The sequence below is a fragment of the Mirounga leonina genome, unplaced genomic scaffold, assembly GCF_011800145.1.
Source record: "Mirounga leonina isolate KUSES-001 unplaced genomic scaffold, KU_Mleo_1.0 Mir_175, whole genome shotgun sequence".
In the NCBI taxonomy this organism is placed as follows: Eukaryota; Metazoa; Chordata; class Mammalia; order Carnivora; family Phocidae; genus Mirounga; species Mirounga leonina.
In genome coordinates, this window is record NW_023270453.1 from 6,253,952 (window position 1) to 6,273,894 (window position 19,943).

Genomic DNA, 19,943 nt, shown 5'->3' on the forward strand with positions numbered 1-19,943 from the left:
TGATAAATACACAAATTGAAAGTAAGCATTAGAAACTCTTATAGCGGTTTGACATTTCTGCAAAATCCAAGCACATGATCATTTTCTTTTGTTTTATTTTACAAAAGTATTGCTCCTCAGTGGCTATGAATTCTATAAATTGAACTTGATTAAGGTAGTTTGAGAAGCACTGTTCTAGACTGCTTTTTTCTCCTCACCATCTATCCAAATATGTATCAATTCTGCAGTTCCTTCTCAAATATATCTCAAATTCCTTCTCTTCTCTTCTTTCAGGTTAGGCTCTCATATCTTACCTGGCTTATGACAATTGCTAGGTAACTACTTTCTTTCTCTTAAGACTTCTATGCTCTTCTTGCAATTACAAACCATATTGTTTCCAGAGCAATATTTTAAGACACAAATATTATCACATGCCTCTCTGTTTAAAATCTGACAGTGATTCTTGACTAGCCACAGAATGAAGGACATGTTCCTTTACATGATTTCCCAGGTCTTCTGCAATCTGGCTCTTGACTATTTTTTATTTAATCTTCTGTCACTCTTTGTTCTTTAGTATACACTATCTATATCAGATTTATTTGAGTAACTAAACACACCTTACTTTTTCACACCTCTATAACTTTAAATGTTATGTCCCATGAAACTGTAAGAATTGTCTGTATTTGCTTCTTGGAAAAGATCTTTCTTTTCGATAACACTCCACTCAACAGAATCAAATTGGGATTGTAATAGTAGGAGAAGGACAAAGTTCACTGGCACATCTAGGTCAGAAGTGAGTAAGGGGGTGAGCATATTAGGGCCAGTAAGAGAAGATCTAAAGCTCGGGGTGAGGTTTCTGAGCCAAATGAAAAAGTCATTATGGCTCTGAGCAAGTCCAGATCTAGGCAACAAGAACCAAGTTAGGTCTAACAAAGAATAAATTGTGGTGGTCGTATTGAGGCGCCAAAGCTGATGTCAAGAGAAATGTCACAAGACATTCCCCAGAAATGAAAGCTGGGGAACCAAATAGGATCCAGATTAAGGTACTATCTGAAATCTCTGATAAGAGTATGGCATGTGCACGTTCCATCTATCCTGGGGTCTGCTTAGTGCCTTGATGCTCCAGCTAGTTTTTGCTTCCACATGCTCATAGGCAGAGGTTCTCACTGTGGGATGCTTTATGTCAAGGAATCTGGTATATTCTGCTCAGACACCACCTTCTTTCATCTCCTTGCTCCAGTTTGCTTATGTGTGTATGCTTATATATTTATTAGCTGTTATCTCATTGAATTGTATTTATTTATTTATGTATTTCCCACTCTGTAAGACTAGGAGCTTCTGGATTGCAACACTGTACCTTAATTATCTTCATATCCTTAGTGTTTAACATAGTTCATTGGCATATAGCTGGCATTTAAACACATACTTGTGAAATGAATTATTAAGTGAAAACACAAGTGCTAATTTAGGACATTAAAGAAATAAACTTAGAGCATCCCCTTTTGGTTGTCCTTTAGTATGCTTCATGACTCCTGTAAAATCTTGGGTAATGTCACACACCAGGCAGTGATCATTTGACCTCAATCTTCCATAACCTACAACTAGTACACAACACAATATTGAGCTGTCCTGGGAAAATAAGTCCAGGACTAGATTTGTATGAGAAATTGAGTTGCCCAGTTATAAATGAATCTAGTCCAGAGGTCAGCAAACTTTTTCTGAAAAAATCTGAATTCTAAATATTTTAGGGTTTGCGGTGTATACAGTTTCTGTGACAGCTACTCAGCTCTGCATTTGTAGTGTGAAAGAAACCATAGACATTTCATAAATGAATGAATGTGGTAGTAATCCTATAAAATCTTATTTACAAAAACAGGCAGCAGGCCAAATTTGATCTGTTGGCTATAATTTGTCCACCCCTGGTCTTGTCAGTTCATTCTTCTGATACTTCATTATCAGGAGGGATCAGAGTGGAAGAAAAAAATAGACACTGATGGTCACTACTTATCCTGAGCTAGTTACTTGAGATTAGTTATCTCATTTATCCTTCATAGCATTCTGCAAAAGATATAGTATTATCTCATCTCACGGATGAGAAAAGTAAATCATTCAAACTAAGTGGCTTTGTAAGATCATAGAGCTGTAAGTGCTGAACCCTCTACTTCAACCAGATCAAGGTGACTACAAAACTCATGCTTCCTTTACCCAAATACACTGTCTTTACTCTCATTGACCCTTTGGTGTGAGAGATGTAAATTGTGGCAAGGTTAAAGTTATCTTTTATCTATCAGGAGAGGCATGGCTGTGTTTGGTAATGACCCCAATAATTTCAAGTATCTTAAATGCCAGTGTGGGCTGTGAAATAGAGCACAGCTGTGAAAGAGTGTTTAGACCTTAGGGCCATGAGGGCATTTGTGTGTATGTGTGTGATTCTGTGAAAAGTTTAGTCATTTCCAGAGAGAGCAGAGAGGGTAGGCCTAGTGCATGTAGTATGGTCCTTACTCATTCTGCACATTCATCTTAGAGTAGCAGGGACCCTTCTTCATATTTTCCTCACTCTGAGGCCCCAGATTGAGGGAGACCCAACCTCTAGGATATCATTTGCACCTATGGCAGGGACGTGGGAACAAAGCAGATCATGCATACATCTTAGGCTTCAGCCCAGAATTAATACACATTAGTTCTACTCACTCTTCAGTAACTAAAGAAAGTCAGATGGTTTTATCTGACTTCAAGGGGGACATGTAGCTGCCATGTACCCAGGATGAAGAAAACTATAAATACATGTGAATAGCACTAATGAGTACCAAGACTTTAGTAGGAAATTAAGATTTTTGCTAAGTAGATTAAATGTCAAAAGTTTTTCTATCTGAAATTATGCCAATGTGTGTGGGAGAAAGTGAAGGTCCAAACGCCTTCAGAACATATTAATGTTAACATCACCTTATGTATTAAATACAAAAACATTCTTTTCTGCCTTATTTACCCTGCTCTATATTTGGATAGGAGTATCATCCCCAAATATTTTGGCAATGGGAAATGCAGGCATTCTACAAAGTATTGGATATTATTTAAAATCTTGTGGAATTGTCACATCAAAGTTTGAAGAAAATTTAGTGATGTTCGAAGTAGCATTTATATGATAATAAATATTATTGATTCTTCTACTTGGAAAGGCAGAATGAAAATAATATAGCCAATTTGGAAACAAATGATAATTAGGAAGCTGAATATAGGTAAACTTGGCTCTTTGTATATGTTTGATACAAAGCCAACTTCTGTCCTCATTGACCCCCTACACGATTTTTGCCATCAGAACTGGGTCCTTTGCTACTACGTGTAAATGTACCTTAGGCTATGTCCAACCTCTAACACCAAGGACATGAATAACTACTAGAAAACTGGAGGGTAACTTGCACGGGCCCAGAGCCTATGACCTATTTTCACTGGCTGCAACCCACAGGGGGTTCACACATTATGAGACATGGCTTCACTCATCACCATGGCCACTGGATGATGAAAGACCTCCAAGATTTCAGGGCTCATGCTGATCTTAATGCTGCTTCTCTCTTGTGTTTATTAACACTTAGGAAGGGATGAGTGACGGGATTGAAAGCAGCAGAGCTTCCTGCTTTCATCCAGTAGCTGAAGTGGAAAGGACTACAATCCAGGGTTCATGTTTCAGCATGATGGTATTGTGTGTACTGATTTCACATTCCCACCCCTTAAGCTTCTCTTTATGTAGGTCAGTAATGCAGAAGGGATCCAGCATATTCAATGGGGTTACAAGTCTAAGATGACTCCAAGTTTAGTGACTATATTGTGACCTGGCATCTACTAACCCAGAAGTGCTGGTCAGAAGTTGTACAGTCTCTTTAGATCAATGGCACTTTTGACTACAGAGATGTCTAAATTATTATTATTATTATTTTTAGGAAGGGTAAATATCTTCTAGTCAGTTTAAGAATGCTAGTAAATGCATTAAGCTTACTTCCTTGGATTCATTCTTGATCTTTAGGCGAGTTCATTCTCTATCTTTTATTTTCTGTAAGTATAACAGAAAAGTCCATGGAAATCTGTCTTACTACATCAGAAGGCCATGTAAACAAATTTTAGTAAATATTTTGTTGTTTCTTGGCCAAAAAATTATAATCCCATAAATTGTAGCACTGTAAGAAATGGTGTGCTGGGTCATACTAATGGTACATCCAGCCAGCATCTTATCTTTGGCATTGGTGATTCTGACCAACAGTTTTTGAGGAGAGTGCAATGTAGTGCCCTTTTATTAAGCCAACCTCAAATGTGCCAAAATATTTTTAACTTAAGGAAGTTGTGTTACTATTTACTTTTTCTGAAATCATATTATGTATTGATAACAGTGGAAAGAGCTTAATCTAAATGCTCCTGAAATAGCTTTTCATTTTCCCATCACACACTATCATTCCACTATAGATAGATGATAGATAGATAGATAGATAGATAGATAGATAGATAGATAGATGATAGATAATAGCAAGCCTGTTTGACCTCTCATATCATGGAAAGGGGAGAAGTGTCTGTTGAGTTGGGAAGTAGATGTTCTATTTCTTTGGGCTTCTAGATTCATGCCTCTCCCTTTTTTCTCAGGTCTGTGCCCTGGAGGGTGGACATTTGTTGACTACATCAACAACTCTTGCTTGCCTTCTGACTTCCATTAGGTTTCAACCAATGGGAGGAAGTGGTAGGAAATCAGAGTGTAGGAAGAAAGAACGGTCAAGGTATTTATTCCCCTGGCATCCTCTCTCCATGGTCTGAGGTTGGCAAGCGCTCCATTTGTCTATCAGAGCCTACAGCTACTGCATTAGGTCTCCCTGAGTTTTGGGAGCAGCTCCCATGCCTTGCCCTTTTAGTCCAAAGTTTGGTTTCTCTTTGTTGCTCCTCCTTAGATGCTTTATTATCCCTTCTTTACTACTACTTTTAACTCTGCCTACTCTATTGCAAATAACCATTTTAATAATCTCTTTTAAACTACTCTTTTTGAAGGAGCCATCTGTTCCCTGTTACACCACTGACTGATACAGAGTGGTTTCTAGTACTTTTATTTGGGTGCTATGCTGCTTAGGGTAGGTGCAGAGACACTGAGCAACTAATGGAGTTAGATGGGTCTTATATCCTAAGTACCAATTTTGTTCAGCTCCACAGAGTATTTGCTGGGGGAAATAATTGATGGGAGTTTTTCTCCTCTGTGCCTAGCAGGAGGAAGGAAATTTAGTGTCTTCCTGTATGCTAAGAAGGAAATTAAACTGAATATAGCCTTGAACAGTGTATTAGTTTCCTATTGTTGTTATAAAAAACTACCACAAACCTAAGTGACTTAAAACAACACAAATTTATTATCTTAGAGTTCTGGAAGTAAAAAATACAAAATGGGTCTCACTGGGCTAAAATTAACATGTCAGCATGGCTGTGTTCCTTTGAGAATTCTAGGAAAAAAACCATCTTCCTGTCTTTTCCAGCCTCCAGAAGGTGCCACATCTTTGGTTCATGGCCCCCTTCCATCTTCAAAGCCAACATAGCTTCACTATGTTTCTCACATAGCTTCACTCTGACTCTCTACTCTCATGCTTCCTATTTTATTTATAAGGACACTTGTGGTTACATTTGTTCACCTGGATAATCTAGGATACTCTACCAAGCCTCAGGCTAGCTGATTGCCAACCTTCATTCCATCTGCAACCTTAATCTGCCCTTGCCATTTAACATAATGTATTTACAGTTTCTGGGGACTAAGAATTTTACTCCTTTGGGACCATTATTCTGCCTATAGATAAAGCTTGATATTACAGAGTGGTTGCAACTCTATAAAACCAAACATTATGCTTCTGTCACTACACAAACACAGAGGCAGGGTAAAGAATATTACCAAGGAGTTCAGGGACTTTAAATTAGAAAGTGTGAATTCTGAGAGCTCCTCCATCACCAACCAGTCCTGAGACTTTGAGAAAGCAAGAATTGTTCCAGCCAAACTCTGAATTTTCTTCTAACTCGGACAGACAGTAATTATTTTCATGGGTAAAGGAAGCATTTTAAATTCTAGTACTCTGAAAGAGGACCCAAATTTCTGTTATTTACTTATGATTTCAGTGGAAAAGTTTCAAAACTTAGGACCACAGTGTACCAATATCTTTACCTGTAACACATACTACCTGTAACACATTACAGTCAAGAGTTGTGGTGATACATTTATGGGACCAAAAATAGTGGTTACATTGACTCTGACCTATGAGGTTTTCCTATGCAACCTACCTATTGACCTACATCGACTTTGCTAGAATCTTGGTCTGCATTTATTCAGTGAGGTCATTGTACCTTTGCTTAAAACCAGAACATGCCATTGAAATAATAAGGGACTGGTTTGTACTCCATAATAAAAGATTTTCAAGGCTTAGGAATCAGTTTTCATCTCCAGGCTCCCCAGTAGAAACCAAAAAAGCAATGTGATAGTGTGAAAATAATAAAACAAAAACAATCATAGAGTATCTCCAGAAGTGAAAAGTATTTTCCAATTCTCTTAACACATCATCTAATTCATAGATGATGTGACATTAAGACTGCTGATACACAGAGAGCTGGGGCCCTTGTCCAAAATGCATTAAAATTCAGGGCCATATTTTCTGTGCTGAGATAGGTGCTGGGAATTTGGAACATGTATATTTTTTGAAAAAATGATATCATATCTATTTCCCCAACCATTTATTTTTCCCTTCCAAAAACCATAGTAATAACCTTTTCTAACTACATAAAAACTGTGTTCATGCCAAAAAATTGCAACAGCTTATGCTAATTCGGTACTGTAGTAACTTCATAACTTGATACTGCCTTAGAAATGAAGTGAGCCCTGAAACAGAGTTTGAATTGAACCCTCTGAGCAAATTCTAACAAAGAAGGTAAGTGGTGCTGCCTGTATCAAAGCCCAGGACTCCATCTCCTGGCCAGGGATGGACAACATCCCTTTGAAGCATCTTGTCAAACTTGAGAAAGGAGAAGCCACAAAGAAAAGTAGAATATGAGAAGAGGCACATATCACATGTTTGACATGAACATATTCTGGTATCGGCATGCAGACATGTCATGACTGGTGACTCAGTCCTTTGGGATTTGGAGGTAACTGTAGGACCCTAACAGAAATACTTTGACTTTGAAGGCATCGTAGGGTTCCCTTCCCTGAATATTGGAAAGCAGAATAGATTCTTACCTGCAGTATTCTTTGCAGTAAGCTAGTACAATCTGGACCTCAAATTCAACCACTTGATACACGTACATACGACCTTGTGTGTCGTGTGATGTGGGAGTAACAGAAGGTTAAACTCAGTATCTGTGGCTGTCAAGTAGATGAGGAGATAAAATGTGAAAATAAATAGATAATGAACAACACAAGGCCGTACTTAACTAGTCTCTGCTGAAACCAAAAGAACTTATGTTGTCCTGTCTTATTTTGGGCTCTTTATCAAAATACCATCCATCCTTAAAGCCCATCCTCTAAGAAGTCTCCTCTGATCCTCCTGAGAAGAGATCTTTTCCCCTTTTATAGCTTCATGGCACTATATACTGCTTTTGTAGAATTAAAATATTTATTTGTGTGTATATCTCAATTACCCTACTGAATGGTAACACTTAATTACCCTACTGAATGAGGACAAGAAGTAATATGAGGTATACTGTTTCTTCATGGTGTCTGTTTCATGTTTCACCTACAGGATGAGTCCAGTAAATATTTATCAAATGAAAAACTGAGTATATTCTTGTTAAATTAAAAAGCAAGATAAAATAAGAACTTAGAATATAATAAGGTGGTTGCTTTGCTTGAAATGTTGAGGGAAAAAGTTTAATGGTAGAAGTAACATTTAATTCCCTTTTGGGATTATTGTAAGAGTAGAGTCCTTGCTAATATGTCAAATTCATGGTACATAAAAGGATAAGATTTATACATCTCTGAAGAGACATCCAAGGATAATATTATGTTCCTTCTCCACCAACACCCACTCCCCTCCTGCCCCGCCTCCCAACACACACAACGCAAGGATTTCTGACTTTCAGGATTTAGAATGTTGTCTGGCACACAAGAGGTCAGTAAAACTTGAATAAATGATTGAAATATTTTGATGAAAAAAAATTCCTCTCAAGTCTTTATTGCCAGTCAATAATTTCTTCATTTTTAAAGAACAAAATTGAGATTTATTAAGACCTCCATTGTAGGAAATTTCACATATATTTTCTAACTTCAATTCTGGCAACAATGATGTGAGGCTGATATTATTGCCACCATTTTCATAAAGAAAACTGTTGGATCAGTGAGATCAAGTAACTTGCACAAGTGACAAAGTAAGTAAAAGAGTGGCAATTCAAACCTGAAATGATCTTTCCATTATGTAGAATAAGTGGATAACACAGATGACGTAGGTACCTCTCCCTGTGTGGTTAGTTCATACTTTAAAACAGCATTGTCATTCTTATTTTTAACCTTGCCAGCCATGAATTAAAAATTTTTTTAGACATCACCTTAAGAAGCTATTGTGGTCTTTCTCTTGAAATCACCCGAGTCTCCCATCTTAACCAAACCCTCTGGGTTTAGAGAAATGTTCATGAAATCTTTCCATCTTTTCCACAGCATTATTGCAAACCTGGTTTCATTTTTACATTAACACATCCTCTGGTATTATATATATAAATAAAATAAACTAAATTCGGTGCTTCTTGTGCATCCTGATTGGCCAGGCCAGATGGAGTGATTTCTGAACTAGAATTGAAAATCAAAACACAGTGCTTTTTAAAGAGGTGGAAGTTTAGAAACAACTGTTCATGGCAGACTTAGCTTTAATTCTAAGGGGGTTAGGGTTTGTTTTCAAGCCATGTTTGATGATGGAATATTGGAATCTCCACCCTTGAGCTACTATATATGTATCACACATCTATATTGCCCTTGACAAAGAGGGGGGCATAGCTTCAGCTGAACTGTAGGGTTTTGCAGAGCAATGTGGCTGTTATTATAGTCATGGTAGAAGCGACAGTTGTTTCTACTTTTGATTTTTAAAAGCCTGTATGCAGAAACCAAGTGATGCAAAGTCCCTTTGTTGAATAGATTCTGGGAGGCCCCGGAAGAACAAATACTGAAGAGTAATACACGCTAATTTTCAAGCACTTACTATGAGCTAAATTCCTTACACTAGCTATCTGATTTAATCTTCAGGATAATCCTATAAAATCAACATTACAATTCCTGTTCTGAGGATACATGAGATCTTTAGGTTCACATAACTAGTGTGAGAAGAGCCGATTTAAAAATCAAATGTGTGATCCTGAAACCCTTAACTCATTGCAACACCAGCTCTGAACTTACTGTCAGGAATGTAGATTCATCAGAAGACAGGTTTCCTCTGTCACAGAGAAGAAACGGGTTAGAATATATCTCTAAGTGATGAGATTAGTGTTCTGTGATATATAAAGCTGGGGGATATCCCATGCTTGTTTTTACTTTTCACCAAGACCAGACAAAGGATGTCATGCAATAGGACAGTGTAACAATGATGAAACCCATATGGAAGGCATTGTGGCATAATAGCTTATAGGATTTGGATCCAGAAAGTTTTAGAGGTGGACTTCCACTTCTTTTCCTGGCTAGGTAACCTTAAGCAAATTATTTACATGTTTAACTGTTTCCACATCTGTACAATGAAGATAAGATAGTCAATCCTCATTATTCATGGATTCTCAACTTCCAAATTTGTGTACTCACTAATTTGTGTTTTGAAACCATTTTTGAGGTATGATTAATGTATAAAAAGCTGTTCATATTACTGCATATACCTAGATGAGTTTGGGGACAAGTATACACCTGTGAGATCATCACTGTCATCTGGAACAGAAACATATCCATCACCCCCCAAAGTTTCTTCCTACCCTCATTATTGTTACTGTTGCCTTCTTATTTATTTGCTTTTTTAAATTTTATTTTATTATGTTATGTTAATCACCATACATTACATCATTAGTTTTTGATGTAGTGTTCCATGATTCATTGTTTGCATATAACACCTAGTGCTCCATGCAGAACGTGCCCTCTTTAATACCCATCACCAGGCTAACCCATCCTCCCTCCCCTCTAGAACCCTCAATTTGTTTCTCAGAGTCCATAGTCTCTCATGGTTCATCTCCCCCTCTGATTCCCCCCCTTCATTTTCCCCTTCCTACTATCTTCTTTTTTTTTTTTTAACATATAATGTATTATTTGTTTCAGAGGTACAGGTCTGTGATTCAACAGTCTTACACAATTCACAGCACTCACCATAGCCCATATCCACCCCAGTGTTTATCACCCAACCACCCCATCCCTCCCACCCCAACCACTGCAGCAACCCTCAGTTTGTTTCCTGAGATTAAGAATCCCTCATATCAGTGAGGTCATATGATACTTGTCTTTCTCTGATTGACTTATTTTGCTTAGCATAATACCCTCTAATTCCATCCACATCGTTGCAAATGGCAAGATTTCATTTTTTTGATGGCTGCATAATATTCCATTGTGTATATATATATATATATATATACCACATCTTCTTTATCCATTCATCTGTTGATGGACATCTTGGCTCTTTCCATAGTTTGGTTATTGTGGACATTGCTGCTATAAACATTGGGGTGCACACACCCCTTCAGATCACTACATTTTTATCTTTGGGGTAAATACCCCGCAGTGCAATTGCTGGGTGGTAGGGCAGCTCTATTTTCAACTTTTTGAAGAAACTCCATACTGTTTTCCAGAGTTGTTGCCTTGTTATTTTAATGCAAGGTAGGATACGCCTTCTTAGCAGTTTTAAGTATACAGTACAGCATTGTTAGCTAGTAGCACTATGGTGTATAGTAAATCTCCAGAACTTACTTATCTTGTAGCACTGAAACCTTCTGCCTTTTATCCATCACCTCCTCATTTCCCCATCCCCTGGCAACCATCATTCTGCTCTCTTCTTCTATGAGTGTTGATTTTAGATTCTGTATAAAAGTGAGATCATACAGAATTTGTCTTTCTGTCTGTCTTATTTCACAGAATATAATGTCCTCCAGGTCCATTCATGTTGTTGCAAATGGCAGGATTTCCTTCTTTTTTTAAGGCTCAGTAATATTTTATTGTATGTATATACCAAAATTTCTTTATCCATTCGTTCATTGATGGACACTTAGGCTATTTCTCTATCTTGGTTATTATAAATAATGTTGCAATAAACATAGCACTGCAGATATCTCTTAGAGATCCTGATTTCAATTCCTTTGGATATATACCCAGGAGTGGAGTTGCTGGTTCATATTGTTGTTGTATTTTGAACTTTTTGAGGAAATTCCCTAGTGTTTTCTATAATGGCTCTACCAATTTACATTCCTACCAACAATGTCTAAGAACTTCCTTTTCCCTATCTCCTTGCTAACACTTGTTATCTCTCTCTCTCCTTCTTTTTTTTTTTTAAGATTTTATTTATTTATTTGACAGAGAGAGACACAGTGAGGGAGGGAACATAAGCAAAGGGAGTGAGAGAGGGAGAAGTAGGCTTCCCACTGAGCAGGGAGCCGGATGCGGGGCTCGATCCTAGGACCCTGAGATCATGACCTGAGCTGAAGGCAGATGCTTAATGACTGAGCTACCCAGGTGCCCCATCTTTTTCTTTTAATAATGGTCACCTTAATAGGTGTGAGGTAATATAACATTATGATTTTGATTTACAGTTATCTGATGATTACTGATGTTGAGTATCTTTTCATGCACTTGTTGCCCTTTGTATATCTTTTGAGAAATGTCTGGATCCTTTGCCCATTTTTAATCAGATTATTTGGGTTTTCTTGCTAAAGAGTCATATGAGTTCCTTGTATATTTTGAATATTAACCTCTTATCAGTTATGTGGTTTGCAGATATTTTCTCCCATTTTGCATGTTGCCATTTCATGTTGTTGATTGTTTCTTCTCATGTACAGAGGCTTTTTATTTTGATGTAATCCTACTTGTTTATTTTGCTATTGTTTTTGGTACTTTGGTGCCACATCCATTGCTAACACAACTGTCATGGAGATTCCCCCTATGTTTTCATCTAGTTTTATAGTTTCAGGTCTTTAGTTCAAGTCTTTGACCCATTTTGAATTGATTTCTTTTGTATGGTGTAAGGTAAAAGTCCAATTTCTTTCTTTTGCATCTGGAATCCAGTTTCCCCAGCACCATTTGTTGAGAAGACTATCTTATCTCCATTGTGCATTCTTGGCACCCTTGTCAAAAATTAATTGACCATCTATGTATATGTTTATTTCTAGGCTTTCTATTCTGTTTCATCTGTCTATATGTCTGCATACCAGTACCACATTGTTTTGATTGCTTTAGCTTTGTGATATAATTTGAAATCGAATTTTCTTCTTCTTGCTCAAGATTGCTTTAAGATTGTTCTTTCTATTTCTGTGAAAAATGCCATTGGGATTTGGATAGAGATTGTGTTGAATCTGTAGAATTTTTTGGGTAGTATGGACATTTTAACAATATTATCTTTTTAAAAAAGATTTATTTATTTACTTGAGAGAGAGAGAATGTGAGCAGCAGGAGGGGCAGATGGAGAGGGAGAGAGAATCCTCAAGCAGACTCCCCACTGAGTAGGGAGCCCGACACAGGGCTCAGTCTCAGGACCCTGAGATCATGACCTGAGCCAAAATCAAGAATTGGATGCTCAACTGACTGAGCCACCCAGGTGCCCTAACAATATTAAGTCTGTTAGTCCACGAGCACTAAGTACCTTCCCATATATTTGTGTCTGCTTTAATTTCTCTCATCAATGTTTGATAGTTTTAGGTATGTAGATAGATTACCTTCTTGGTTAAATTATATCTAAATATTTTATTCTTTTTGGTGCATATTACCCCAAAATCAGTGCTTGTGAGGTTTTGAGATCACAGAGCTGCAGATAATGTGAGTTGCTTAATGCACCCATTCCCCTCCAGCTGAGGTTGAGCCAGGCAACACTCTACCTTCCTTTTTCAGCTCTCATACTATAAACAAGTGTTCTTTTCATGGTCCATTGAGTGGCAAATATTTCCATATTTGTGTGCCTGTGTGTTCTCAAGAACACAAAAATGTGTGTGTTTTTTTGGTGATTTTGCTGTTAAAAATGGCCACTAAGTATAATGCTGTAGTGCTATCTAGTGTTCCTAAGTGTAAGAAGGTTGTGATATACCTTACAAAAAAAAATGTTTGTTAGATATACTTTATTCAGGCATGAGTTGGTGTGTTGGCTGTGAGTTCAGTGTTAATGAATCAACAATACAGTACCTCCAGCAAAAGGAAGAAGAAATTTGTCTATCTGTGTGTAAGTCCACTCTGAAAAAATGCTAAAGTAATATCTGGAGTGTATGATGAAACAATGGAAAATATGGAAATACAGAAAAATTTGTGGATTCATGAGTTGAGTTAGAAAAACATGGCCCCAAATGTTTCTTTTAATGGTTAAGGGATGCTTCCCCCATTATTATTTTCTCAGCCTGTAGTTTTTTCTTTTAGAGTTTTTTTTTTTTTTTTTTTTGTTTTGTCACTAGAGCAGGTAAATTTATTGGACTAGTTATACAAAATTCAGCAGAGGAGAGTCTTTGGCAAATAAATTAGAGGAGGGGTAGATTTGGCAAATATCTGGGTCACTGACCCAGAATGGGCTATGTCAGGCATGGGGTGATGATAGGGTAGTGATAGAGTGTGCAGTTGGAGCAGTCCTGTCACTCAGAAGGGGTAGAAGAGATTTGAGTGCCTATAATGGGTTGGAGGGCCCAGTTCAGAAGGTGAGGAGAGAAGACACAGGTAAAAAAAAAAAAAAAAATAATAATAATAATAATAATATGAGTCTAATAGGACATTCGCTTGCTTACTTTATTTCATAAGTTTGCCCAGAGTCTTGTTGAGGCTTACAAGAAATTATTTTATTGACATGCCTCATGCAATGAAAATTTAGCCCATTTGGCTCAAAATAGCATTGTAGTTATTTAGAATTTGTGCTATATGCTATTTGTGTTTCATCAAATTGCTTTATAGCCATTAATTAAATAATTACTCAAATTGAAAATGTCTCTTTTAGGAGAATATTAAAAAATAATGATAAAGAACATAATCCTCATTAAGAACTATTAGTCCAAGTGTGACAAGCTTCATTTTGTCTTATAGAAAACAGAGATGTGATTTGGTATTTAGTCAAAATAAATGGGTTATGACACATTCCACCCTTTAAAATGTTCCAAGGCTGGTGGGATAAAAGAAGGAGATCTGCAGATGGTATGCCGAGCAAAGGCATCTAATGAACCTAGCGTTGCTACATAGCAACAGCATTAGCATTTCATTTGTTGGAATGAATTATTTGAATTTTTCACTTTTTCAAAGGGTTTATGCACTGATCTTTATGCAACGGTGTAACTAATGATTAAAAATGAACAAAGCCTTGAAAAATAGGACTTAATAACAAAGGTTACAAGACCTGAAATAATTAAATCTGGGAGAAGGCTGATGGAATTATTTAGTTAGGATTTTTCAGTGCCTGAATGAGGACTGTCCAGAAGATAGTAACTAGCTGTTCTTTCTCTCCAGGGAATGAATATATTAATAGATCTCAAAGGATGTCAACCTGAACTACAATAGGAGTTATTGGGGTGAGTTATGAGAAAAAAACTTCCTGACTCTTTTGGTAGAAAAGACTAAAATAATTAAGTGAAGAATATGTACGATCTTGTTCCCCTAAGAGTTTTTCCTGTCCCTCCCCCCAAATTAGAATCAATTCTCTTTGGCCTGAGTGATATGGGAACAGTCCTGTCTGAAGATAGAGGACCAATGGTGTTTTGATGTCTCTGTTTTCAAAAGGTTTCGTTGTTGCAGTCAATGTAGTGTGTTCAATGCTATATAAGCCTACTACTATTCTAAGACTGCACGGCTTTATTCTTTTTATAAGAAAGATCTCAAATTAGAGGTTGAAAATGTAAAAATAACGATTGCTTTAGCCCCGAGGAATTCTTAAAGCATATCCATTTTCCTTGCCTCCTAGAACTACGAGTTCATTATTAGCAAAAGCAATTTTATTCGTATTTCCTTACTTGCTTCCTCCTCCTTTGTCCCCCTCCTTTTTCCTCTCTCCCTTAATCTAACCATGCAGAGTGGTTACTTGAGGGAATGGTTTTATGAATAAAGACTGTATCCTTTGCTCAAGAGCCTTGGTGTGCGATTATAGATTAAAGCTTTCATTTTGAAAGAGCAATATACATCCATAAAAAATAGCAGTAACAGCATTATTTTAATTACTGCATGTAAAAGCATAAGAAAGGTTCAAGACAAATACAGCACTGTAGATTGTAGGCTTTAAGGGCTGCACTCTGGCTAATTGTACCAGTGTTCATGCTGGGGCCAAATAGCCACCTTTTGCAGAAAGTCACGGAGGTTATTCCTGTGTCACATATTGGTGGCTCTGATTCTGTGCTTCTCTTCATCCCTCTGTCCTGTTGGTTTTGTTTTAGATCCCTTAGTTACTCACTTCCCTGCCACATATAGGCACTATGGCCTTCTAATCCTCCACCCTAAGAATTTACCTTGTGGCCCTCAACTGCTGTTTCCAAGTGATCATCGAAAATAATAGGCCCCATGCAATATTTGGGACATATCTACACTAAAAAATTACTTACTGTTTATCTGAAATTCACATGTAACTGGGCATCTGTTCTGTATTCTTATTTCCTAAATCTGGCAACACTACATCTAGATGGTATTTTCACTAATTTGATGGTGTTAAATGTGATTATTTCAAATGGATGGTGAGTATTGGAACTCCATAGTACTGAATACTGAAAATTCCTCAAGCACAGCAATTAACGGCAAACTCAGAGTTTAACTTAGAGGAAGTTAATGATTTAAGAGTGACTGTCACACTTTAGAGTGAAGAAGCAGAATTCAGTTTTGTTGGCTGACCAAACAAAGCAGACAAGGAGAATAAGTTGTGTGGACTTATCTATAGGTTTGCTCTGGACTACAGACTTTTTTTAAACAGAATGGGAACTTTGTGATTGTAACTATTTAAAGAACTTTGTGGTTGTATTTGTTTTTATCTATGAAATTAAAAAAAAAAAACACATAAGAAGTTATGTGGCTCCCCATGAGCTAGAGTGGGGAGGTTACCATATAGATCAATGCTCTTGCTTGGCGTGATGGAAATGAGATATGTATCCAATTTTGGTAAATGTTCTGTGTCACTCAAGAAGAATATGTATTATGCTGTGTTTGCACAGACTACTCTTAAATGTCAATTAACTCAAGTTAGTAGGTCTCAACAAGATACTAGCAAATTGAATCCAACAGTACATTAAAAGAATCAGTCACCATGATCAAGTAGGATTTATTCCTGGGCTGCAGGGTAGTTTAATATTTGCAAATCAATCAAAATGATATACCACATTAATAAAAGAAAAGATAGGAACCATATGATCCTCTCAAAAGATGCAGAAAAAGCATTTGACAAAATACAGGATCTATTCTTGATAAAAACTCTCAACAAAGTAGGGACAGAGGGAGCATACCTCAACATCTTAAAGGCCATATACAAAAGACCCATAGCTAACATCATCCTCAATGGGGAAAAACTGAGAGCTTTTCCTCTATGGTCAGGAACAAGACGGGGATGTCCACTTCCATCATTACTATTTAACATAGTACTGGAAGTCTTAACCTCAGCAACCAGACAACAAAAAGAAATGAAAAGAATCCAGAGGTGCCTGGGTGGCTCAGATGGTTAAGCATTGACCTTCAGCTCAGGTCATGATCACAGGGTCCTGGGATGGAACCCTGCATCAGCTCCCTGCTTGGTGGGGAGGCTGCTTCTCCCTCTTCCTCTACTGTTCCCCCTGCTTGTGCTGTCTCACTCTCTCTGTCAAATAAATAAATAAAAATCTTAAAAAAAAAAAAAGAATCCATATCAGTAAGGAAGAAGTCAAACTTTCACTATTTGCAGTTGACAGGTACTCTATGTAGAAAACCCAAAAGACTCCACCAAAAAATTGCTGGAAATAATACACAAATTCAGCAAAGTCACAAGGTATAAAATCAATATACAGAAATCTGTTGCTTTTCCATGAACCAATAATGAAGCAACAGAAAAAGAAATCAAGGAATCAATCCCACTTACAATTGCACCAAAAACCATAAGATACCTAGGAATAAGCCTAACCAAAGAGGTAAAAGATCTGTACTCTGAAAATTATAGAACACTTATGAAAGAAATTGAAGAAGATGAAAGAAATGGAAAAACATTCCATGTTCATGGATTGGAAGAGCAAACATTGTTAAAATGTCTATACTAGCCAAAGCAATCTAACATTTAATGCAATTCCTATCAAAATACCACCAGCATTTTTCACAGAGCTAGAAAAAACAATCCTAAAATTTGTATTCTACACAAAAGACCTTGATAGCTAAAGCAATTCTGGAAAGAAAAGCAAAGCTGGAGGTATTACAATTCCAGACTTCAAGCTATATTACAAAGCTGTAGTCATCAAGACAGTATGGTATCAGCACAAAAATAGACACATAGATCAATGGAACAGAATAGAGAACCCAGAAATGGACCCACAATTATATGGTCAACTAATCTTTGACAAAACAGGCAAGAAAATCCAATGGAAAAAAGACAGTCTCTTCAGCAAATGGTATTGGGAAATGGGCCACTTTCTGACACCATACACAAAAATAAATTCAAAATCATTGGAAGACCGAAATATGAGACAGGAAACTGTCAAAATCCTCAAGAAGAACATACGCCCCAACCTCTTTGACCTTGGCAATAGCAACTTCTTACTAGACATGGCACCAGAGGCAAGGGAAATGAAGGAGAAAATGAACTATTAGGACTTCATCAAGATAAAAAACTTTGGCACAGCAAAGGAAACAATCAATAAAACTAAAAGGCAGCCTATGGAATGGGAGAAGATATTTGCAAATGATATATCTGATAAAGGGTTAGTATCTAAAATCTACAAAGAACTTATTAAACTCAACACCCAAAAAACAAATAATCCAGTTAAGAAATGGGCAGAAGACATGAATAGACACTTTTACAAAGAAGACATCCAGATGGCTAACGGACACATGAAAAGATGTTCAACATCACTCATCATCGGGGAAATATAAATCAAAACTACAATGATAACACCTCACACCTGTCGAATGGCTAAAATTAACAACACACAAAACAACAGATGTTGGTGAGGATGCGGAGAAAGAGGAACCCTCTTGCACTATTGGTGGGAATGCAAACTAGTGCAGCCCCTCTGGAAAACAGTATGGAGGTCCCTCAAAAATTTAAAACTAGATCTACCTTATGAGCCAGAAATTACCCTACAAAGTATTTACCCAAATGATACAAAAATACAGATTTGAAGGGGCACATGAACTCCGATGTTCATAGAAGCATTATCAACAATAGCCAAACTATGGAAAGAGCCCAAATGTCCTTCGACTGATGAATGGATAAAGAAGATGTGGTATATATACATGAAGGAATATTACTCAGCCATCAAAAAGAATAACATCTTGCCATTTGCAACAGTGTGGATGGAACTAGAGTGTATTATGCTAAGTGAAATAACTATATGGGGAGAGAAAGAGAGAGAGGGAAACAAACCATAAGAGAGTCTTAAAGATAGAGAACAAACTGAGGGTTGATGGAGGGATGTGGGTGGGGGATGGGCTAGATGGGTATTATGGAGGGCACTTGTGCTGAACACTAGGTGTTGTATGTAAGTGATGGATCACTGAACTCTACTCCTGAAACCAATATTGCACTGTATGTTAACTAACTAGAATTTAGATAAAAATTTAAAGAAAAAAATAATAAATCAAATTAGATGGTGGTATTCAAATCTGCGTTTTTGTTCAACACAGTACTTATTGAAACAATTACTGAGAGAGGGGTATTAAAATATATAATTATATCATGAATTTCTCTATTTCTTTTTGCAGTTCTATCAGTTTTTGCTTCAGGGGTTGTGAAGCTGTTGTTAGAGGACTAAACATTTAGGATTACTATGTCTTTTCAATGAAATGATCCCTTACCCTTTTCTCTTTATGAAATGATCCTCTTTCTCCCATAAAATAAACTGTATTCTGGAATCTACTTTGATATTAATGTAGCCACTCCAGTTTTCTTTTTCTTGTATATGTGTATACACATCACATAAAATTGTGATGTATATATACATGATATATATATATCACATCTTTTTTTTATTATTATGTTATGTTAATCACCATACATTACATCATTAGTTTTTGATGTAGTGTTCCATGATTCATTGTTTGTGTATAACACCCAGTGCTCCATTCAATACATGCCCTCCTTAATACCCATCACCAGGCTAACACATCCCCCCACCCTCTCCCCTCTAGAACCCTCAGTTTGTTTCTCAGAGTCCATAGTCTCTCATGGTTCATCTCCCCCTCTGATTCCCCCCCTTCATTCTTCCCTTCCTGCTATCTTTTTTTCTTTTTTTAACATATAATATATTATTTGTTTCAGAGGTACAGGTCTGTGATTCAACAGTCTTGCACAATTCACAGCACTCACCATAGCACATACCCTCCCCAATGTCTATCACCCAGCCACCCCATCCGTCCCACCCCCCCACCACTGCAGAAACGCTCAGTTTGTTTCCTGAGATTAAGAATTCCTCATATCAGTGAGGTCATATGATACTTGTCTTTCTCTGATTGACTTATTTCACTCAGCATAATACCCTCCAGTTCCATCCACGTCATTGCAAATGGCAAGATTTCATTCCTTTTGATGGCTGCATAATATTCCATTATATATATATACCAGATCTTCTTTATCCATTCATCTGTCGATGGACATCTTGGCTCTTTCCATAGTTTGGCTATTGTGGACATTGCT